This window comes from Lissotriton helveticus, chromosome 9, assembly GCF_964261635.1.
Source record: "Lissotriton helveticus chromosome 9, aLisHel1.1, whole genome shotgun sequence".
In the NCBI taxonomy this organism is placed as follows: Eukaryota; Metazoa; Chordata; class Amphibia; order Caudata; family Salamandridae; genus Lissotriton; species Lissotriton helveticus.
In genome coordinates this window covers 323,467,935-323,492,828 of record NC_136070.1, presented here as the reverse complement: position 1 = coordinate 323,492,828, position 24,894 = coordinate 323,467,935, and the positions used below count along the sequence as shown (strand labels likewise).

Genomic DNA, 24,894 nt, shown 5'->3' with positions numbered 1-24,894 from the left:
ATCTGCATTTAAGGAAAATGGACAAATGACTTTATCTGAGCTTGATAGATCTCCAGCAGGCTGGTGGAAGGTGGTTTTGCTCTCAATTTATTTGGAATCTAAGTTACCTGCACACCTGAACATGATATATGCTTTGATTTTAATTCATATTTGTAGAGTGCGGCGTATACCCTGAGATGTCTTGGCGCTGTCTGCATTTCTTACGAACTGAAAAAGACCCCAAAGCTATACAGAAATAGTTTAGAAGGGTGACACAAAAAGCCCAGTTTTTGAATGCTTTCTAAAAATCAGCAGATTTGCTTGTGATTTTAAGTGAAAAGGCATTTGGTTCCAAAGAATGGAAGTAGTGTGGCAAAACATTTGCCTCCCCAGGAAGCTTTACAGATCTTGGGAACTTCCATAGTTATAGAGGAGGTGGAGCACAAGTTTCTTCTGGGGGTATGCCAAGACATTTTTTCCCTCAAGTAGACTTGGCCCTTACCATGCAGGACTTTGTGCGCCAAATATAGTGCTTTAAAAGCCACCCTACTCTTAATAGTCAACCAGTGTAGCTCCTTAAACACCTTAGCCACCGATTCACTTTTCTTCAAATTTTTCAAGAGCTGAGCAGCTGCATTTTGCAGTATCTGAATCTTTATTATCAGCCCTTGTTGCATGCCTAAGTAGATGTCACTGCAATGGTCTAAACGTGAGAGAATAATGGAAACCACCACCATTGTCTGACTGTCTGGTGGGATAAAAGGTAACACCTTTTTAGGTCTCGCCTAGGCAGTGTGCATGCGCTGTCTCTCCGAGACATCAAGTAATCTGTATCAGGGGTGAAACTCCGCTATTGCCGGGTACTTTCTCCTGCTGCATGCCATTAGTAAACTCTAGCATTGCTTTTCTTAGCGGGCTTATTATAGACTGTAGATCCGATGCGTCACTTCCGTTTATTCCGGAAGCAGTACCGCCTAACTACAGTTTTTGTCCGCTCTTTGTTGTTCATGTGTATCCGAGGGGAACTTTCTTTTTAAGGCCCCACTTGCGCATACATTATCATCACGGAGCTCGTCACGAGCGCCATGCTGTTAATTATACATATTCAGCATGGCGTCATCATGAGCAGCACTTGCTTCTGAGCTGCAGCTTTCTGGTGAGCCGGAGGAGTGTATGCTTCTGGTGTGTGTCTGCTGACAAACAGGGGCTTGAATAAATGTACACGCTGCAATAACGGGTCACAACAGGACTCGTCTTTGAATGCCACAGATTCTTGTCTCCTTACCTGCAGTCACCTTAGTAACCGAGAGTAGAAACACCACCTGCTACGTCTCTCTGTCTTGCTCGCCCTCTCTCTGCCAGCAGTTGTGTTGCCTTGTGGGGTGTCTCTCACTTCCGTTAACTCAGCCCTCATACGCCTTGAAGTGAGACTCAGTCTGGTATGTGGGAGGGTGGCATTCCCTTTTTCTCCCCCCACAGCGCTTCCCCTCTGTCCAACATTCTGTCAGGGCACTGAGCAAGCTCGCTGGCTTGTTTACACCTAAATGTAGCAACAGGCAAAGACGTAGCGCAAGGAGAGGCCTTGGTGTGTCAGTGCCTGCAGTGTCTGTACTGTGTGTCACATCAGCCCATGGGCTCTCAAGATGAGGGCGAGAGTTGCATAAACGGGCCACTTATCTGTATGCCCTGCTACAGTGTCCACTGCTGTCCGAACTGATTCATTCACACTTTAAACATAAGTGGAAACATTGAAGTGCTCTCATCAATGTACTTCCCAATATAATGCGCCCAGGCACCACAATAACCGTAGCACGGGTATCAACTTCCACTCTCCAAGTGTGCTCTGAGGACTTTAGAGCTCATTAGCAATGTTTAAAGCATGTGGCTGGATCAACAAGCATTTGCAATTCAATAGATCTCGCATTTATGCGAGTTTGAGCTATTGACATTGCAAATAACAATGCCTATTATTTTTGTTTTCGTTATTAATTGCCAATAGCTTAAATGCGCATAAATGCGAGACCTATTGCATTGCAAATGCTTGTTTAATATTTTCAGCCGATGGCAGCAAAAATAAATCCGCTGGTTGGCCTGCTCCTTTAAAGTGAGTTTCGAATCAAAAATTACTTCAAGATTTCCTACGTTGAAGACGGGAGAGTGTAACAGGCTAAGATTTGCAGGCCACAATGAAAAAATCCAAAAAGACGCGTCTGCCTCAAAAAGGAGTACCTTCTGCAACACTTTCATCTCATCCTGTTTTGAGCTTGTATTCTGTGCAGTTCAGGGTACATGGTCTCTCCTTTTTCGGCCTTAAGTTAGGTGAACATCAGGTGGCATTTTTGCCCTTTGTAGCGGTTAGGTTTGACAGGCTCGGAGGACTGTCAAACTTAACAGTAAGCTTTTCTTCGAATTAGCTATGGCTCTTAAATTTGTGACTCTATATGATGGAGAAGCATGTAATTTAAACGGTACTCCAATAAGTCCTGCTCCACATAAGCCCTGGTTAATCCATTGAGTGGTAGAGAGATATCCACTGTATTGAATGCTGCAAAGAGGTACAGTATGACCAACAGGCAACCAGTGCCACCTTCTGACTATATAGGATCATCTTTACCAAAGCTAATTGGGGCAAATTCAGTCACATGCATGGGTCTAAACCCAAATTGCCTTGCTCTCCAAGGCAATCTGGTTTTAGGCCAGTGCATCGGACTGGGTCTCTGTACAGGAATTGGTATCTAGGTGATACTCGAGTTTTGAACTGTGATTTTCTCCAGAGGTTTTGCTATAACAGGCAGATTGGAACTGGATTTGAAATTACCTAATACAGACAAGCCTAGATTATTTTTTCCCACCAATCAACATATAAGCCCTATTTACAAATTGAAGGTAATATTTATTGTTTTATCTCCACATACCATTCCCTACATTCATCAGCCAGTGAGGTGTACAAGGCCTTTTTAACTGGGTCAGGTTGGAGAAAGAGATGTTGAGGCGATAGCAGACAGAACGAGCAATGGATAGTGTGAACTGTCATGTTGGCACAGCATCCAATGACATGTAATTGGGCTACAGAGTGATTGATAAACTTTCAGCGTCCTCAGTATTGGTCAGCCAGAGAAGGGAAAAAATAGCAATGGGCTCAAAGGAGCTACTAGGCACATAGTTAGGTCACTTCTCAATCATGGGTATAAATTCCATTGTTGTGGTAATTGCATCGACCACAAATTTATTAACGTCCTTATTTAATGGCTGCCTAGGTTATGAACCCGGATAACAGTGAGGGGGATGCAGTATCCTTTTTTAAGTCTCGCCTACGCAGCGTGCATCCGCTGCATAGGAGGAGACCTTTAGGAATCGTTTTGCTTTTTTGCCCAAAAACGTGCACGGTGCACGCTTTGCATTGCTTTCAATGGCAACACGTGCACGTTTGGCGATTCCCTTGCGGTAGCAAGCTTTGACGACATCTGTTTGTAATGAACTTTTAAACAGATGGTGCCCCGGCTCGCTCCCAAAAGGGAAACACTGTGTGTGCTCTCGGCCGCACTCCCCCCACCCATCCCACTTGTTAACCCACAGGCTACGCTGAGAGAGTTTTTATATAGCTGTCAAACATTTAACTTACTTAAACCATTTGCAAATGATCACAATTTTTCATCGACTTCCCTTTTTCACAGATTAGATTGGAAACACTGCAATTACTCCTTTGTGTACATGAATTGTGGTAGTACGCTGCCAACACTTCGCATTGTGTTGGTACTAACCCATTATGTCCACCCATTTACCCCCACCCCCCACCATGAAACACAATGAGCCGCCGACGTGGGCCTAGCCGCAGAATTGAAAGACCCAATAAATCCTGCGTCCCCATTAGCCATGATGACTGTGTTTTCAGTGCCATGTAATGTTAGTTACGTCTTACCCTGAATGGGGCCCGGGCACCATGGCATGCCTAAAACTGAAGGATAACGAACACAAATGCATGACAAGGCCCTCCCTTGGCACTGACTTGAAACAAGCAAGCAACAGTGTGATCTTAGGCAGATCTTGGTCTGCTCTCCCTGCGCCTCAACATCCCCCATCCTTGAAAAGCCTTCGGACACGAAACAAAACTAAAATTTAAATACATCAATTAAAACGCTAAACGCTCCTGTAAAAAGCTGCTCTGCAAAATAGTATCGCTGAGACTTGTGAGAATGATGGGAAACTGGGTTAAATTCTAGTGTGGAACAGATAGCCTGTCATTCTTCTGATGTTAAGAAAAAAGTACCATTGAGTGGGGTTAAGAATATCTCTTATTAAGACTCCACACAATAAAGGCATAGCTGAAGTATGTTTAAAGATGGTCTATGAGGGTACTCGTCACTATGACCATAGCGCCTGGATGCTAGCATTACCTAATATAGTTCATTTAATGTTCAAAAAGGGCATTATACGTCTAGAATACCCGAATGCATACCTTATTATTCTGGTCACTCGATGGTTGCACCCTGCAATGACTAACCCACCTAACTGGCTGCTAAGGGGAAAGGACTAGTCTGCACCTGTGCATATCATGGTGCTCTTAACTAGTACAAATCTAAGGCAAACCACATGTACTAGTACCTCAGGACCTACTTCAACAAGGCAGAAAACTGAATCAAATTATCATGGATCACAATTTTTCATCTACTTCCCTTTTTCACGGATTAGATTGAAAACACTGTGATTGCTCCTTCGTGTACATGATTTGTGGTGGTACGCTGCCAGCACTTCACATTGTGTTGGTACTAACCCATTATTGCCGCCCGTTTACTGCCCCACCCCCACCATGAAACACAATAAGCTGCCGACATAGGCCTAGCCGCAGTACTGAAAGACCCCATAAATCCTGCGGCCCCATTAGCCCTGACTGCTGTGTTTTCGGTGCCATGTAATGTTAGTTACATCTTACCCTGAATGGGGCCCGGGCACTCTGGCATGCCTAGATCTCAAGGATGACGGACACAAATGCATGACAAGGCACTCCCTTGAAGCCTGGATGGTGCTGACTTGAAACAAGCAAGCAACAGTGTGATCTTAGGCAGATCTGTCTGCTCTCCCTGCGCCTCAACATCCCCCATCTTTTGAGAAGCTTTCGGACACAAAACAAAACTAAAATGTAAATACATCAATAAAAACGCTAAATGCTCCTTAGAAAAGCTGCTCTGCAAAATAGTATCGCTGAGACCTGTGAGCATGATGGAAAACTTGGTTAAATTCGTGTGTGGGCCAGATAGCCTTTCATTCTTCTGATGTAGAGAAAAAAGAACCATTGAGTGGGGTTAAGAATATCTCTTATTTATTAGGACTCCACACAAACAAAGGCACAGCTGAAGCATGTTTAAAGATGCACTCTATGAGGGTACTCGTCACTATGACCATAGCGCCTGGATGCTAGCATTACCTAATATAGTTCATATAATGTTCAAAAAGGGCATCATGCGTCTAGAATACCAGAATGCATTCCTAATTATAGTGGTCATTTGATGGTTGCATCCTGCAAAGACTATCCTACCAGACTGGCTGCTGAGCGAAAAGGCATATCATGGTGCTCTTAACTAGTACAAATCTAAGGCAAGCCACATGTACTAGTACCTTAGGACCCAAGCCATGCACTACTTCAACAATACAGAAAACTGAAACAAATGATCATGGGCTCCCTGAAAGTTAATTTGGCATACTGACCAGATAACATAAAATGGTAAATGTATGTTCGAGGTATATGAGCTGCAGATTCTACACTTTGCATTAGATCGCCACCTGGTGTTGGCCTTGGATGATTGCATGTTGTTGTCATCTTGGAAGAAGTATTTTGTAGTAACGAGATAGGTGACTCCTCCCTTGGACGATAGTGTGCATGGGCATCGGTTCCATCCTTAGATTGTTTTTTTCCGCCACTGGGTTCGGATGAAATTTTTCCGCCACTGGGTTCGGATGAAATTTTTCCGCTCCGGTTCGAAATCTACTTTTCAAGTACTTCGACGCATAAAAACTTATTCAAACTTCACCAAACTACTTTCGATATCGACAAACATCATCTCGACTCCGTCAGCTCGATTCTGGTCGTCGATGCGGGCCATTGGGCCAATTCACGCCGTGAGGCCTAGACCACATGGAAAGGACACCATTCAAAAGATGCCCCAAGTGTGGAGCAAAGTTTCCACACAGTGACCACCACAAGGTCTGTAAACTGTGCTCATCGCCAGAACACGACAAATCCAGCTGTTTAGCCTGTGCGTCCTTTCGATCCAAGAAGACCATTCAATATCGGAGGTCCCATCGACACGACATGCAGAGATCAGCTCCGGAAGCAGTAGATATCTTCAACGAAGAGGTCCCGCTCGCTCCCGAAGAGCATTCAGATGATCTACAAATCGTCGTATCAGAGGCAGACGACTCCGATGACTCCATACCATCGGGTCAGCGTGTGCCCCTGCCCCATATAAAGCACCCAAATCGAAGGCAAAGGTCAACAGAAAAAACGATTCGAAAGCCCCGCCATCGAGCCCGGCTCCGAAGAAAATACTCAAGCCTTCCGGTAGCTCTTTACCGAGCAAGCCACATATGCCGATCCCACCACCTCCCTAGGCACCGAAACCAAAAGAAGTCTCTGCTCCGAAACCATAGACTTCTAAAGACAAACCTATGAAGCCAGCGCCTGACGCCTCGAAGCCGACGACACCAGCTTCCACTCCGAAGCCATCATCTTCAGTACCTAAACCTACAAGGCATGATTTCGATGCGCCCAAGCCCTCAAAACAGCCTACGACTCCGAAAACAACACATTTGGTGCCAAAATCTACGCCAAAGGACACGGTAATAATTCATAAGGCTAAAGACAAGCAGCAACCACGCCCGGAACCCAAAAAATCCGCGCCGGTAAAGGTTCCACAATCAGAAGAACTTTTTCAACCTGATCCTCTACAAAAGAGGTCCACATTGACCCTAAAACAGGTGCTGTAACCACTACACCATACAGAAAGAGGAAATTAGAAGCAGCACCTGCACCTGCAGTGCCTGTCAAGAAGAAGGACTCTGCCACATCTCCTATGCACCCTTCTTCTCCTATACTTCCTTCTCATTCATCTCCTGTTCCTCCTAACAATTCTCCTCAAATTTCTCCTAAACACTCTCCTCTTCAATCTTCACATTCACTTCAAAATGATGATGACTATAGCCTAGAGGGAGGGGTAGACCCAGATGAAGCTTTCCCATACCCTATTGATGATCCAGACTGGGAGTACCCAAACCCACAAGATATGCCAGATATTCCTGACCCACAGTCATATCCATCAAAGCCTTCTCCCCCAGAAGATATTATTAGTTTTGGGCACTTGCTGAATAGGGCTGCCATTTACCATGGGGTCACTATGCATTCAGATGAAGCAGAGGAAGATTTTATGTTAGATACTTTTGAACAATTGCAAATGTCTGTTCAAATTCTTCCTATGATTAAAGGGGTCATCAAACATGCTCCAGAGGTATTTAAAGATCCTGTACGTGCTAGGATCCTAAACCCTAGATTTGAAAAAAAGTACAGGCCTACCCTTAGTTGTCCCAAATGCTGGAAAAAGGGCAAACTCACAGACGTCAGGTGAAGCACCTCCACCTGATAAAGAGTCTAAGGTGATAGATGCTTCAGGCAAGAGAATAGCTGCACAAGCTACCAATATATGGCGTATAGCTAACACACAAGCCCTCCTTGCAAGATACGACAGGGCTCATTATGGCCACTTAGAAACACTACTACAACATTTACCTGACCAATATAAGGCGCAGGCAAACAACCTTATACAAGAAGGCAAATTAATTTCAAATGCCTCAATCAAGTGTGCACTTGATGTAGCAGACACTGCATCTAGAGCTGTAAACACTAGTATCCTACTTAGACGTCATGCGTGGCTACGCATTTCAGGATTTAAGCAGGAAGTGCAAACTACCATCTTAAATCGGCCATTTAACCAACATCAATTCTTTGGACCAGAGGTAGACACAGCACTTGAGAAAATGGAAAAAGATACAGATACAGCCAAATCTATGGGAGCTTTGCAGTCCACACAAGCTAGAGGCTCCTTTCGTCGCTCCTTCTATAGAGGAGGCTCCAAGCAAACTGGAGCAGACAATACTGCTTCCTTCAAGTCCAATACACAAACATCCTCTAGTAAAGGATATTTTAGAGGAGGCTATAGAGGCAACAACAACAAGGGAAGAGGTCGGGGTAACAACAGTAATCGAACCTCTTCCACCACAAAACAGTGACTTCCTTCTGCTCCCCCAACATCATTCCACTCATATGTGGGGCAGATTAACACAGTTCCTACCTGTCTGGAATTCCATCACAACAGACAGGTGGGTAAGACAAATTATCCAGTATGGCTACTGCCTCGAACTTACAGCTACCCCTCCACACATACCACCCAGGCACCCAAGTCCTATCACTACTTCAAAAGGATGCTATAGAAATAGTTCCTTACAACATCGAGGAACAGGGGTTTACTCACTGTATTTTCTAATACCCTAAAAGGACGGGACACTAAGACCAAATCTCGATCTCAGACCCCTGAATCATTATATACAATCAGATCATTTTCATATGATCACTTTACAACAAGTGCTCCTATTGCTGCAACAGTGCAACTTCCTTACAACACTAGATCTAAAGGACGCCTACTTCCACATTCCTATACATCCTTCTCACAGGAAGTATCTAAAGTTTGTGCTGGAAGGACAGCATTATCAATTGAAAGTCCTTCCATTCGGGGTAACAACTGCTCCAAGAGTATTCACAAAGTGCCTAGCAGTAGTAGCAGCACATCTCAGAAGACAACCGATACATGTCTTCCCTTATCCAGACGATTGGCTCATAAAAGCCAAGTCATTCAATCAGTGTGTCCAACACACACATCAGACAATTCAAACATTGCACAACTTAGGGTTCACGATCAACTACACCAAGTCGCACCTACAGCCCTCTCATGTACATCAATATTTAGGGGCTACAATAAACACATCTATAGCTCTAGCGTATCCCAGTTCAGCAAGGATACAGAGCATTCAAGCCTTAGTCACAAACTTCCAACATCAACACTCTCTCCCAGCCAGAGTGTTCATGAGACTAATAGGCATGATGGCATCTTGCATTTTCATTGTACCATGTGCAAGACTGCAAATGCTTCCTTTACAAGAATGTCTAGCACAACAGTGGAATCGGGCACATGGGCAACTAACAGACCTGGTGTTGGTAGACAGCCGCACACATCGCTCTCTGCAGTGGTCATCGCTCTCTGCAGTGGTGGAACACCAAAAACTTGACAAAAGGGCGGCCGTTCCTCGAACCTACTCCACAAATAGTACTCACAGCAGACACATCTCTCACAGGATGGGGAGCCCATCTCCTACATCATACAACTCAAGGGCAATGGACCACACAACAAAGATTGTTCCATATCAATCACATAGAGCTGCTAGCAATATTCTTAGCACTCAAAACATTCCAAGTACAAGTACAAAACTGAGCTGTCTTGATCCGGACGAACAACATGACAAGTATGTAATCTATACAAAAACAGGGGGGGACACACTCTCTACAACTGTCCCAGCTTGCACAGAACATTTGGAGATGGGCCATTCCACAAAACATATATGTTAGCAGAACACCTTGCAGGAGTTCACAATCAGATAGCAGATCTGTTAAGTCGACAGACACAACAAATTCACGAATGGGAACTACATCCGCAAGTTCTTCAACCATTCTTTCAGAGGTGGGGTCATCCAGACATAGATCTGTTCGCCACACATGCAAAAGCAAAATGCCCAACCTTCGCCTCCAGTTTTCCACACCCGCTGTCCAAGGGCAATGCGATATGGATGAACTGGTCAGGCAGATTTGTATAGGCTTTTCCGCCACTACCACTAATACCACTAAGAGTGCGCAAGCTTCGGCAACAGTCGCTCAAACAAGGTTTAGTAGCTCCCACATGGGCACGCCAACCGTGGTATACAACTCTGCTAGAACTATCCCTAGTTCCACACCAAAAGCTACGTCTCACCATCCCTACTAATGCAGAACCATGGAGACATCAGACATCCAGACCCAAATCAACTGAATCTGGCGATCTGGCTCCTGAAGTCTTAGAGTTTGGTTATCTTAACCTACCACCAGACTGTATGAACATCATTAAAGAGGCCAGGAGACCTACAACTAGAGCTTGCTATGCTGCTAAATGATAAAGATTTTCCATTTATTGCAACAATAACCAAATTGATCCCCTGGATGCTTCTATGCAAAATATAATTTGCTACCTTCCACATTTACAAAGATGTAACTTGGCATATTCATCCATACGCCTACATCTTGCAGCAATTGCGGCATATTTACAAAATAGACATCTGTCTTTTTCGAGTGCCTGCTATTGAAGCATTTATGGAAGGATTAAAAAGAATCATTCCCCCCAGGTTACCACCCTCTCCAGTTTGGAACTTAAACGTTGTTCTTACAAGGCTCATGGGACCGCCTATTGAACCTCTACACAAATGTGAACTGCAATTCCTTACATGGAAAACCGCTTTCCTTATTGCTATTACCTCTCTTAGGAGAGTAAGTGAGATACAGGCTTTCACTATACAAGAACCATTCTTACAATTACACCGTAACAAGGTGGTTTTAAGAACTAATCCTAAATTCCTTCCAAAAGTCATTACTCCTTTACATTTAAACCAATCTGTAGACTTACCTGTGTTTTTCCAAAACCCTGACTCTGTAGCAGAAAGAGCTCTACACACACTAGACATTAAAAGAGCTCTTCTTTATTATATAGATAGGACAAAATCCTTTCGTAAAACAACGCAATTGTTTGTATCTTTCTCTCCACCACATAAAGGCAACCCCATCTCTAAAGCTGGAATTGCATGGTGGATTGTAAAATGTATACAAATATGCTATCAAAAAGCAAAACGTACATTAACAGTTCCTCCTAAAGCGCACTCCACACGCAAAGTAGGAGCCTCTATGGCTTTCTTAGGGAACATTCCCCTAGAAGACTTCTGCAAGGCAGCAACATGGTCTACAACACACACCTTCACTAAACACTACTGTGTTGATGTGCAAGCCAAGCATCAAGCTGCTGTAGGCCAAGCTGTTCTAAAAACTCTCTTTCAAATACTGCAACTGATACAGGTGACCACCGCTAGGGGAGACACTGCTGCACAATCAATGCAAAGTGTAGAATCTGCAGCTCATATGCCTTGAACGGAAAATGCTACTTACCAGTATGCATCTGTTCTTGGCATGTAGAGTTGCAGAGTACTACACGCCCTCCCGCTTCCCCGGGACCTGTATCGGTTCCAGTTTTATCTTAATTAGATATACACGCATGGACATCCTTTCTTTACTTCTACTAACTCCATCATTTCCCATCATGGCGAAAAACAATCTAAGGATGGAGCCGATGCCCATGCGCACTATCGTCCAAGGGAGGAGTCACCTATCTCGTGACTACAAAAGACTTCTTCCAAGACGACAACTACATGCAATCATCTGAGCCCAACACCAGGTAAGTGTTGCTGCCCTGGGTGCGGTTGGCGTCCGAGTTGTACCGTGTTCCTTTCCCCCAACAAATTGATCGAGCATGTTGGGCATCTCTGCATGCTGCTTAACACCAGATCTCTGGCTAGGCATGCGCAGGATATCCATGACCTCTTAGACTTGGAAAAGCCCCTCTGTCTCATGTTAACTGAGACCTGGTTGGGGGAATTCTCCAACCCTGATGTGGCGGCTGCTATTCCTCCTGGCTACAATATCTTTAGGCAGGACAGACTCAAGGGCAGGGGCGGAGGAGTGGCTTTGGTGGTGCAGGAAAGTGTGGCTTGTTCCATTCTGCCAGTTGACGACATCCGCGGCTCTGAGTCCCTTGCCTTCGCCATCACTTTGGCACCCCACCAATCCTTTAAGGGTCTGTTGGTTTACAGACCACCTGGCCCTTCGGGCACCTTCTTTGAAGATTTTGAGTCCGTCCTATCAGGGCTGGTTCTGAAAACAGATCAGTGTATTGTCGCTGGAGACTTCAATTTCCACATGGATGACCCATTAGATTCGGATACCATCACATTTTTGGAGGCCACCGCCCCCTTGGGCCTGACCCCGTTTCTCTTGGGACCCACCCATGTGAAGGGGCATACCCTGGACCAGGTTTTTTCGACCTCCCCTCTGGAGGTTAAGGAGATAATTCCGGTGCTCTGGTCAGACCATAGGCTTGCCAAATTTTTGGTTAAAGGCACTATGAGACCTGTCAACGCTGGTTCTCTGCAACAGCGTCGCGTCCATTGGGCTTATCATTCTGTAACCCCGGCAATGCTCGCGCAGGCGGCGCTAGATCATCCGTGCCCCTCTACAGGGGACCTTGAGAAGGACTTGGAAGTGCTGCAGGGTTGGCTGCTGGACAGACTTAACGATTTTGCCCCAGTAATGGCCCCCCGCTCAACATCGAAACGGGTCTCGGCCCCTTGGTTCACTGCGGCACTGTCGACCGCCCGACAGTCTTGCAAGGTGGCGGAAAGAGCTTGGCGTGCCCAATATGATCCTGAGGCAAAACTGCTTTACAAGACTGCGGTTAAGGCATATCAGCGGGACATTCGCCTTGGAAAAAGGGCTTACCTTGCTGGGAGAATAGAAGCTGCCTCCAACTCCTGCAAGGAAATCTTTTCCATTGTGTGAGAATTTACAGCTCCTCGCTCGAATGTTTCCCGCGATATGCCCCTGAAGTCCTGGGCCGCGGATCTTGCTAATTTTTTCACTAGCAAGATAAAGCTCATCCAGGACTCTTTCCATCTGGCGGTGCCTGCTGGTGTAACCTGCACAGAGGATAACCCGCGCCTGGCAGTTTCATCAGGCCCGTCGCTGGCAGTCTTCCCCCTTCTTTCAGCCGCTGTGTCCTTAGGACTCATGGGCGCGCTTAAATCTGGTTCGCCCTTGGATCCCTGCCCGGCGAAGTTTCTATCAAGAATGGCGGAAGTTTTAAACCCTCTGGTCAACCCTCTTCTTAATCTATCACTGAGCCAGGGTCTGGTTCCACCAGCATGGAAGCAGGCTATGGTGATTCCCCTGCTGAAGAAGCCTGGCCTCGATCCTGAGGCGTTGGTCAATTATAGACCAATTTCTCTCTTGCCTGCCCTGATGAAAATCTTGGAGAAGCACATTCACACGGTGCTCTCCAATTTTCTGGAATCGCATGAGCTCTTGCATGCCTCCCAATCGGGCTTCCGCCCTAATCTCAGCACAGAGACAGCACTCCTGGAGGTGTCGGAAGACATTAAAGGAGTTCTGGACTCGGGAGGCAAGGCCATACTGGTCATGTTGGACCTGTCGGCGGCTTTTGACACCGTCCCCCATGATGGCCTTCTCTCTAGACTCCACGAGATAGGCCTCAGGGGTACGGTGCTCAGCTGGTTTTCATCATTTCTAGCTGACCGCCGACAAACGGTCTGGGCCCCCCCGGACTCTGCTGTGATGCCGCCACTGGGTGTTGGGGTCCCCCAGGGCTCTATTTTGAGCCCGACCCTCTTTAACATCTTTATGACCCCTTTGGCGGCACTGGCGGAGTCTTTTGGGGCCCGGATCGTGTCCTATGCCGACGACACACAGCTCCTCTTCTCCTGTGAGAGGGGAGGAGATTTTAATGGAGAGAGCATCCGGGATTGCCTTGGGGCTGTCTTCAGATGGTTTCATCTGAGTGGCCTCAAGTGCAATTCTGAGAAGTCTGAGGTGCTCTTCTTTGGGTGTACGTCGGACCCTGACTGGCATGGCTGGTGGCCTATCAACATGTTTTCCACCCTCCTCCCCATCTTCAGTTGCCAAGAATTTGGGGGTCAAGATGGACAAGGGCTTGACGATGAGAGCCCAGATTCTGGGGGTGACGGGCACTTGTTTCGGTCTCCTCAAGGTACTAAGGAAGTTTCTACCCCTTTTGTCGGAAGAACACCGGAAACTGACTGTGCAGGCTCTGATCGGGTCCAGGCTGGACTATGCCAATGTCCTCTACCTGGGCCTGCCGGAGTATCTGCTACAGCGCCTCCAGGTGACGCAGAACGCTGCGGCAAGAGCCATTTATGGCTTAAATAGGCGAGCCAGTGTGGCGGTCTCTTGCAGGCTTTACACTGGCTGCCTATCCGCAAGCGCATCATTTTCAAGACGCTGACCTTGGCCTATAAGGCCCTTCACTCCGGGGGCGCAAAGTACCTTCAAAGGAGACTGTCCTTTTACCATCCGGCCCGGGCTCTCAGATCGGAGTCACAGTTCCTGGCTGTGGTGCCACGCGTGGAAAGAGCTCGCATCGGAGGTCGCTCCTTTGGACTGCGGGCACCACAGCTGTGGAACTCTCTGCCGCTGACACTCCGGGGCGCTACCAGCCTGTTGGCTTTTAGGAAGGGTCTAAAGACCTGGCTGTTTACTCTATAGGCCTTTCTTCCCCTTTTTATCACTGCATTCCCTTCTCTGTTTTTATTGTCGTGTTATGTTATTTTGCCGTAGGTCTCGCTGTTAAAGCGCCGGGACACTCTTTTTGAGTCGCCGCGCGCTATATAAAAAGAAATATAACATAACATAACATAACAGGTGGCGACCTAATGCAAAGTGTAGAACTCTGCAGCTCTACATGCCAAGCACAGATGCATACTGGTAAGTAGCATTTTCCTTTTGGTGGATTGGTCTATACCATAGAAGATCTGAGATAACTGGCCTGTGCTTTTGACTTGCGTTACTGCCTACTTGTTAACAGTAGTCCACTTATAAGGTCCCAAAGGCAAGACCTATTGGCAATGCCAATGCTTGTTACTAGATTAAAAAGGCCTGTTGATTGGCATTCAGTAGTTGCTATGTAATTATCCTAACATATTTTTACGTCTGGCGTTCTACTAAAAGTAAATGTATATTATACTTACCGATAGGGGCATCCATCCAGCCCACGTAATCCTTTGGTCATTTGTTGTGTCATTCACATTTGACATCGGCCCACTACAACATACAGCATCGGGAAGTGGATGAGCCAGATGGGCTACCACTTGAAATATATAAGTGCTTGCGGGAGGAAATATCCCCTCTTCTTCTAGACTTGTTTAATGGGATTATGATAACTGGCAAAATACCGGAGTCATGGATGAGTACCAACATTGTGGTGTTCCACAAAAAAGGTAAACCTAAAGAAAATCCAGGTTCCTACAGGCCTATCTCCCTAATCAATGCTGACAATAAGCTGTATGCTAAGATCTTGGCCATCTGCTTTGGGAGGATCATCGGGGCTCTAGTATCACCCTGGCAGCACGGCTTCATCCCAGGGAGAGGTACGACGGATCATATTAGAAGAGCGATTACCGTGTTTGATATCTGTGCTGCCGGGGGGAGGGGGCCGCGATGGTCCTCCTCGATGAGGAAAAGGTATTTGACCGGGTAAGGTGGTCTTTTTTGTGGAGGGTTTCGGAGGAGAGGGGGTTCGGACCAAGGATCCGACAGGCCATACAGGCAATGTATTCTACTCCTACAGCTAGGATCCAGTTGATGGGGGGGGGAGCTCAGGAAAAATTAGTATAACGAGGGGGACTCGACAGGGTTGCCCTTGTTCCCCTATTCTATTTGCCTTGTACATCGACCCATTAATAACTCAAATAATGTCCAATATGGTGATAAAACCTGTAGTCATAAAAGGCTTTCAAACAAAATTGCTTGCATATGCGGATGAACTAGCTGTCATCACGACTGATCCGGAGTCTGCTATGAGGGAAATAGTGACTATGACAAGTCTGTTTGGGAAATATTCAGGATACCGACTAAATGAGGCTAAAACCCAAATTCTGTGCTCCAAGAATATAATTAAACGGGATGCTAGGTATGTTAATTCGGTGGTGTACCTTGGTATAACACTTAATTCACAACCAGGGAATATAATTAGAGATAATTTTATACCGCTCCTAAAATCAATGGAACAGGATCTAAAAAGGATGGATACACTACATTTATCGATAATAGGTAGGGCCAATGTCATTAAAATGACTATGTTTCCCAAGATCTTGTATAAATTCAGGTCCATCCCATTTAAAATAGAGGATAAATTAATAAAGGAAATTGAAGCCATTTTTATGAAATTCTTATGGCAATATGGCAAGATTAGAAGATCAAATAAGTTTGTCTCTACCTCAGGAAAGGAGAGGGTTAGGTATGCCAAATATTAGGAATTATCACTGGTCCTGTCTCCTTACAGAAATGGCAATACTCTTTGATCGGGGGGGGCGGGACAGGGAATGGGTCAAGACGATATCCCATCCATATTTCAGCTGGCATTGGGTAATGAAGCATTCGGTGTACTCTTGAGGAGAACGGAAAGAAGGTATTATAAGAAAACACGTTATAAATTGCTCGAAGGTATAGTGGGGGTTTGGGCTTCAGTACAGAAAGTAATGGGAGTTCCCAGGTATAATCATCATACTCCTCTATGGAAATCTGGACTTTTCCCAAACTTGTGTAAGGATGGATTCTGGAGACATTGGGAGCATCAAGGCATTGTAACACTTGGGCAAATAATGGTGAAGGATGTTTGTAGATCACTGGAGGATCTAAAGATGCGATATTCACTACAGGAAGGGCAAGAATATAAATATCTTCAGGTGGTTAATACCATTAGAGCAGTAAGACCCCGAATAATTCTGGAAAAAAGGAGTGCACTTCTGGATTATCTGAAGGGTGGGGGGCGCAGAATCAAGGGACTGTACAAAATCTTTATGGAAAGATCTCCAGATGATATGGTCAAGACTGAGGCAGCCTTGGCTATAAAATTGGGGGACCCAGAGACTGATCTGGATATAGCCCTTTCATTTGATAAAAGATTTCTGCGTTCCTCCAACCTTAGAGCTCAGCATTTTAAAACTTTATTTCATTTATATTATACGCCCTCCAAGCTGTTTGATTGGGGGAAGAGGGCGGATAGTGATTGCCCTAGATGTGGTAAAGGACCTGCAGATATCGTACACATGTTTTATGGGTGCGAGAAACTGGAGTTAATCAAAACGGAGATCGTGGCCTTTTTAGAAGGGCTGCTAGATGTCAAAATAAATCTATCCCCAACATTACTGATTATTGGGTGCGATATTAAACTAAATCTAAGGATCGAGGAGGAAGCTTTAGTTTTCATAGCAGTAGCTGTATTCCGAATATTAATATCAGCCGCCTGGAAAGATATAGAGGCTCCAACATTTCAAATGTGGCTATGTAGGCTCCTCGGCATCCAGAACATTGAGGGAGCCCTATATGAACTTACGGGCTTAAAAACAAGAGAGATGGGGCTACGGCTTTGGGCACCAGTGGCTAGTTGGAGGGCGGCAAGGATGAGGGGTCAGCCGAGTGGGATATCAATTGTTCAGCCTTAGGTTTTTTCTTTGTATAGCTCCCTTTTATTTAGAACGCTGAATGTGGGGATATGAAATGTAAGAATGGCTACTTTTCAATTTAATTTAACTAGTTAGTCTTGCCTTTCTTGTTATTTTTTTATTTTTATTTTTTCTCTTTATACATATGCGACCATTATTTGTTTATGTATATCGGATTTGTATATTGCATTTTTGCATCTGGAATGAATGGTATTTTGTTATGTGATATGTGTTCACAAAAAGAAAAAAAAAAACATGTAATTATCCTAACATATTTTTACGTCTGGCGTTCTACTAAAAGTAAATGTATATTATACTTACCGATAGGGGCATCCATCCAGCCCACGTAATCCTTTGGTCATTTGTTGTGTCATTCACATTTGACATCGGCCCACTACAACATACAGCATCGGGAAGTGGATGAGCCCACTTCAGCCATTGGCTAACGTCACTGTGATGGCATTCTGCCTTTTCTCAAAGAGCTGCATCTGAAGGTGAATCCAGTAGTGATTAGGCCACATGTCAGAGTGAATATTAATAAATGAGATGTCAATATTTTTTTTTTTAAAGTTCTAAATCTAAAGTTTGACCTTTGGAGTCAGTAATTGCTTTAAACTCCTATCTTATAAGGAGACTGAAAAACAAGAGGCTGATTGATCAGTGGATACTTCTCATTTACATTACCGGAGGCTACAATTGCCTAAAATTTAAATGGAGAAGTTCCTAATAATTGCACATCCAATGACGTCTAAAAAAAGAGTAAACTATCCAGACTCTTCCCAGAGAGATGGTAACAGAGTAACAAAGTGAAGGAAGAAGTGGATGTAATCTGCATGGTGAACAGAAGATATTCTTAGTTGCAAACAGTAATAAAAAAAATAGAGCTATGCACTGGAAGGAAGATATTGTATAAGATCTGCTGCCCCTCCACCCAATCTCGGACCCTATCCAAATGTTAGCTATAATATCCGGAAGTGATGTATTCTACAGTAGTCACACAGAGTCTGGTAATAACCATGATTCAGCAAGACAACAAATGTCTGATTATTTCCTAGAAAATTTTGTTTTTCTTCTTAATGCTTTACCACTTCTACTAAATATTCCCAGATATTTCCTCAACATTAGGACTGGGGAGAAGCACTAAGCAGAAGATGCCATTGTTAGAAAAAGTTGCAAACAGGGAGGATGATGTGGCAAAGACATTACGAGTTTGGCAGATGGGATACTCCATCACAAACGTGAAGGATATCCAATCTGCTGTATTACAAGTTCAATTGGATATAATAGAATTGTAATTTGGTAGACGGGATACCCGTAAGGTTTGTGACTGAGTAACCCGGTCCTCCAACTTGTAATTAGGCCCTTAGAGCTGCGAGTAGTAACCTTGAAGGAAGGGAGAACCCAAATGGGAGAGGCAGTGGTGAAAGAAATTTACAATAAAGCAAGAGAAGCAGAGACAATGAATCTTTGATTTATTATTTATTTATACAACTATTCTAGCATACACTGTATAACTGAATTGCCTTCAAGAGAGCGAGAGCAAGAGGTAAGGCAAACCAAGCGGAGCTCAGATTAGAATAGTAAGCTTTTCTGTTTTCTGAATGAAAGGAAGCTGTTTTAGTTGTGTACGTTTTGGTGCAGTTTTTATACATTAATTCAAAAATTTAAACTTACAATTTTGTGCAAGTTATCTTTTTTTTGATATTCACAAACTGCTAGTTTAATTTAACTAAAAGTAATTTTACAACTTCAGAGACACTGCACATAAAAAAATAAGACAAGCCTATCTTTTTATACGAGAAGTCTTCACAGTTGTAAAATTACTATTATTAAAATTAAAGTCGCCGTTTATGAATACCAGAAAAAGAGTAAACTTATGTGTAAGTTTATCCTTGTGAATTAGACCTGCAGTATCCAGTCACTGTAAAACACCAGTATTTTTGGGACGTTAGGTGGACTTTAGAGACTGCAAGGAAGTGGAGTCGAGCCGTTTTAGTGAAATTTCCTGGGCGAGGTGTTTTTCTTGATTTTTGCCTGTACCTATTTTGGTTTATGATCCATCAAGGTATTTTAAACATGGTTTTTGACAATATTAGTTCATGGGAACAGGATTTGACCAGTGTCCCGATTTGTAAGATGAGGCTGAAGTCTGTGTCGCTGAGGGTGTTTTTTTCAAACTAAATTGGAGGAGGGTTGTAGATGGCGGGAGTTCTTTCCCAGAGGTAGGAGGACCCAGAACCATGATTTCTATCTTAGAGCTGTTGAGTGTGCAGTTGTCTTGGCTCATCTAGATTTTGTTATGGACATTAGCAACATCTAAGAATTCTCAGTGACCTGCAGATATATTTGAGCATCGTCTGCATAGATGTGGAATAGGCGATTGTGATAGTGAACAATGTCCATGAGTAGCCTTATGTAAATTTTGACGTGTCAAGGAGACTGTGTGGAACCCTAAGGTTCCCTTTATCGCACCTGCAAAGTGTTCACTTTTCCGTCTTTTCTAGGATGTTATGTCTTCTATTTAAGAGGCTTATTTTCAATAAGACAGACACTGAAAATATTATGGGCAAAAGTTCGTAATGTTGAGACCACGCAGTCGACTTCAATGAAATTGCTTAATCAGGAGGTAGTTGCACAATCCGAAAGATATGCAATAATAACAATGAAAATAATTATGGTAGAGGAGCAGGTAGATGTTATGGAGACTAATATGACAATGTAGAATGAGAAAAATACGGTGCTTACCAGTGTCTGCTGAGTAAGACCAGACAGTTTGAAAACCTTTATAAAGGTTTAATCTAAGATTACACGGTCTCAGAAACGGTCAGAAATAAATCGACTCCTTGTGGAGTTTGTGAATGATTTGTTCTCTTCCAGGGGATCCTCATCAATAGTCATAAGCAATGAATATTCCTGCCCATGTGCGGGACCCCGGAAACAATATAAACATATATATGGAAAAACATATATATCTCGCTCCACATATATGTATGTACATATATTATTTTTTCTCATACCAATGCAGCCCCAAAACTGAGGCTAAACAATGTACATGTACTGAAATTAGCAAGGAAATAAAAAACACATTAGGTCCAATAGCCCTTGAACTTTGTGTTTTAATGAGTAAAAACACTCATAAATCCTTAAAATTGCTAATAAATAGACATTGTTATCCACAAGCTGCATTGAAAAGCAATAACCTAGAAAATGAAAGCATTCTCAACAAAAACTGGCACCATGCCTTTAAGCCAGCCATGACCCCAGGCTTCACATCATGCCTCAGGGGTGACAGTTAGGTCAGTTGTTCTTTCCGGCTCCTTCTGTCAGGACCCTGGTTTAACAGCTCCTACCTTTCTTTGACTTTCTGTCAGAAATTCTTGGCTTCAGCGTCGAGAGTCAAGGTACATCCGCTGGCGTCAACCGGGCGACGTGCAGCGTCGAGAGAGAGGTTTCCGTTTGAGCATAGGAGCTCGACGTCGAGACAGCTGCCGTTGAAACCTCAAATCCAGTCTTCGACGTCGCAGCTCCCTCCGTTGATGCCCAGTCATCGGCTTTTGACGTCAAGGCATCCTCCGTCGGCGTCCGGTCATCGACGCTCGGCGTCGAGACATCCTCCGTCGGCGTCCGGTCATCGACGCTCGACGTCGAGGCATCCTCCGTCTCCAAGGCACTCGATGGCGAGGCATCCATCGGAGTCCAGTCAAGGGCGCTCAGCGTCGAGACACCTTCCGTCGGCGACCAGCGATTGGCGCTTGACGTCGAGAAGGCCTCCGTCGACGTCACCTCACCGGCGTTCGATGTCGAAGGATATGTCGTCGAGACAAGTCTCTACAGCACGATCCCAGAGGACAGATTCTCCGCAGAGAGTTCGTCAACCCTCGGCACAGTCTCAACCAGCAGTGTCACAGCAGACCAAGACGTCGAGTTTGCCAACTCCATCTCCAGGTCATGGGCCTCGGTCGCAGAGGTCTCCAAGATGGGCTCCAGCTGCGGAAGGAGAATCTGTCTTAGGGAGACTATCTAGATCAATGGAGCGCTCTCCAGTGAGCATGAGCCATCCTGCTAAACGGAAGAGAGCTTCAGAGGATCCTGGTTCTCGGAGTCACACAAGATCCCCTACGCCTCCTCTGAGCCTTTCTTCATCCTCGTCAGGCTCTTCTTCTTCTCACCGTCGTAGGTCTCCGGATGTGGTCATTTATTCATCCAGCAGTGAGAGATCAAGGTGTTCCCCTACACGTTCGCTGCATGGGCAAAAGGAAGTAACACCTCCTGCACGTTCACCAGCTAGGGACAACGCACAGAAGTCGCCTTCAATCAGGCTGTCTCCAAGATGGTGTAGCCCTCTTCATCACTGAGCTCCAGACAAAGAAACAGCGGCCAGGATGCAAGAATACATGCCGGTTTCTAGGCCCAGAGAACGATCCCGCTCCCAGGTGCGGCCCAGAGAACGATCACGCTCCCGGGTGCATTCCAAAAGACAAAGAACCCGATCTAGGATCAGGAGAAGGGAACAAAGATCTCCAACTACATCTTCTTCTCCTACCCGCTCTCATAGGGATTACTCTCCTACTTTGACGGGCACTCCTCCATCAAGTGATTTCTTAAATTTTTGATTTCTCTCGACGGTTTTTGACCTTAGAGAGAAACTGCTGCCTTTTTTGAGCTTCAAAAAAGGTTCATTTTTGTTAAAATGCCTATGCTTTTTGACCCCTGCCCGTCCTGTGGGAAGAAGGAGGCTAGGACTAATACACATCCTGTGTGTATCCTCTGTCTCCCTGAGACACATTCTGCAGAGAAATGTGAACACTGCAAGTCTTTGTCAAGGAGAACCCTCAAAGATAGAGAAAGAATTCTAATTTATGGTCTTTCTGAGAGAGGTAGGTCTCCTAAGAGACAGAAAAAGCGAGGGACGCGATCGACGTCGAGAGATGTCCCGACTTGCTCTCCTTCGGCATCTGGATCGGTGTCGAAGGTTCCGACGACGATGAGCCACCTTCCTTCGACGACGAAGAGATATCCCCAATTGATGACATCTTCACTTTTCAGGACATTCTGGGCAGAGGGGCGCTGAAACTGGGAGTGCCCTTGATGGCTCCCCAGATCAAGACTTTGGTGATCTTTGAAACCCTGCATCACAGCTCTGCACCCAAGCCTCTGTTGTCTTTGGTACCTGGAATTATAGAGCCAGTGATGGAGGTATTCCTCACTCCAGCAACGATAAAGGCTTCTCCGGCGAGGATTCTCAAAAAGTACAGTTCGCCTGAGGAGGATCCTCTGTTCCTCAGGGCTGATCCGCCCCCAGACCCAGTCATCATCGCCGCGGCGAAAAAGTCCAGTGCAGTAGCCTCCTCCTCCACAGTACCTCCGGATAAGGAGAGCAAATCACAGGATTCGTGGGGAAGACGAGTCTGTAATACTGCAGCCTCATTTCTCAAGGTGTCCAATGCGGAAGCCCTTTTGGAGTGTTATGATAGGTCCCTGTGGGATTCCCTGCAGCGTTTTGTGGAGAAACTCCCTCAGAAGGACCGTAAAGACTTTGAGGAGATTCTCTTGGAAGGCAGCCAAGTCTCCAATCAAGTCATTAGCGCCGCAGCGGACGGAGCTATCCTCGCAGCGCATGGTTATGCGCATGGAATATCTGCAAGGAGATTCTCCTGGTTGCGTCTCACCGCTTTGAAGCCAGAGGCCCAAGCTCGGATCTTAAACTTGCCTTTTTCAGGAACATCATTGTTTGGGGCAAGTACTGATGAGGAGATGCAGCTCATGAAGGCAGAGTTGGACCCTCTCAAAGCCGTAGGACTCGAGAAAAAGGAGTTCAAAAAGAAATATCGCTCCTACAACAAGGGCTCTTCTAAACAGCAGGTTCAAACCCCTCACTGGCAGAAGGGTCAAGACGAGCAGGGACAACAGAAGTCTCAGTTCAGAGGGAGGCGCAATTCCAGAGGAGGGAATCGGCGCCAGGGCAACAATTCCAACAAAGCCCAGTTCAAGCAATGAGTCCTTCCTTCCCCCAGCGCTGTGGACCACTCCAGTGGGGGGAAACATCGCGCATCACATAGCAGAGTGGCAAGCCATTACGAAAGACCGTTGGGTGTTGACTACACTTCAGAATGGATATTGTCTTCGTTTCCATCGTTTGCCTCCATCAGTTCCTCCAATGCCAACATCAAATCATCAACTACACCTTTTAAAAAAAGAAGTAGCTACACTCCTCAAAGTCAGCCATCGAGAGGGTGCCAATGGCTCAAAGGGGGAAAGGAGTGTACTCATGATATTTTCTGGTCAGAAAAAAGGGCCAAAAGGCAGAATACAGACCCATTCTGGACTTGAGAACACTCACCCTGCATGTCAAAAAAGAGTAGTTTTGCATGTTGGCGCTTCACCAAATATATCCACATCTTAGGAGGGGAGATTGGATGTGTTCGCTGGACCTACAAGATGCCTACTTTCAGATCACGATACTCCTCAATCACAGGAGATTTCTTCGGTTCTTGGTGGGGACCTCCCACTACCAGTTCAAAGTCCTCCCGTTTGGGTTGAAGTCGGCTCCCCGGGTGTTCACGAAGTGTGTTGCAGTAGTAGCAGCTACACTACGCTGCAGGGGGGTCTTTGTGTACTCATACCTGGACGATTGGTTGTTGAAAGGTCCTTCCCCAGACAGTGTAAGAAGTCAATTCCAGACCTGCATCGACCTCTCAGCGGCTGGGACCACATGTCCACTCCAACAAGTCAGTCTCCCATCCCACCCAGAAGATTCACTTCTTAGGAGCTCTGCTAGACTCCGAGATAGGAAAAGTGTTTCCTTCGGAGGAGAGACAGTGTTCTATAACTCAGAAGTGTCAGCTGGTACTTCGCAACAAGGCTCAGAAAGTGCGGAAAATTGCCTCCCTGCTAGGGTCGATGGCATAATGCATTTTCCTGGTCCCGAATGCCAGGCTTCGGATGCGTCCTCTTCAGCAGGATCTGGAGGACAAATGGGACCAACAGTCAGCTCGCTGGGATGACCAGATTACTCTGTCAGAAGCAGCTTGAGCTTCCATTCCGTGGTGGACCAAGAAGCAGAATATGCAGGTGGGAGTTCTGTTCCATCAACCTCCTCCTACACAGACTTTGATCACAGATGCTTCTCTGCAAGGCTGGGGAGTGCGCATGGGTCAGCTCCAAGTGCAGGGTCTGTGGTCTTCCAAAGAAAGTACATACCACATCAACATGTTGGAGTTAAGAGCAGTCCACCTAGCCCTCAAAGCGTTCCTTCCCTCGCTTCAAGAAGCTTCAGTATTAGTACAGACGGACAACACCACCACAATGTACTCTTTGAACAAGCAGGGGGGAACACGCTCAAGGACTCTTTCATTGGAAGCCCAACGCATCTGGCATTGGCTTCTGGCTCGCAAGTTGTCCGTCACGGCAGTCCACCTCCTAGGAGAGCAGAATGTGAGGGCGGACGCACTAAGCTGTCCTTTCGAAGACCAGGAAGACTGGGTTCTC

General features: G+C 45.5%; 1 protein-coding gene across 2 annotated transcripts in view; it reads left to right on the top strand.

Moving 5' to 3' along the window:
• The window catches only part of GALC (galactosylceramidase), a 360,459-nt gene that overhangs the window by 152,822 nt on the left and 182,743 nt on the right, over window positions 1–24,894 (top strand). The window lies entirely within an intron of this gene.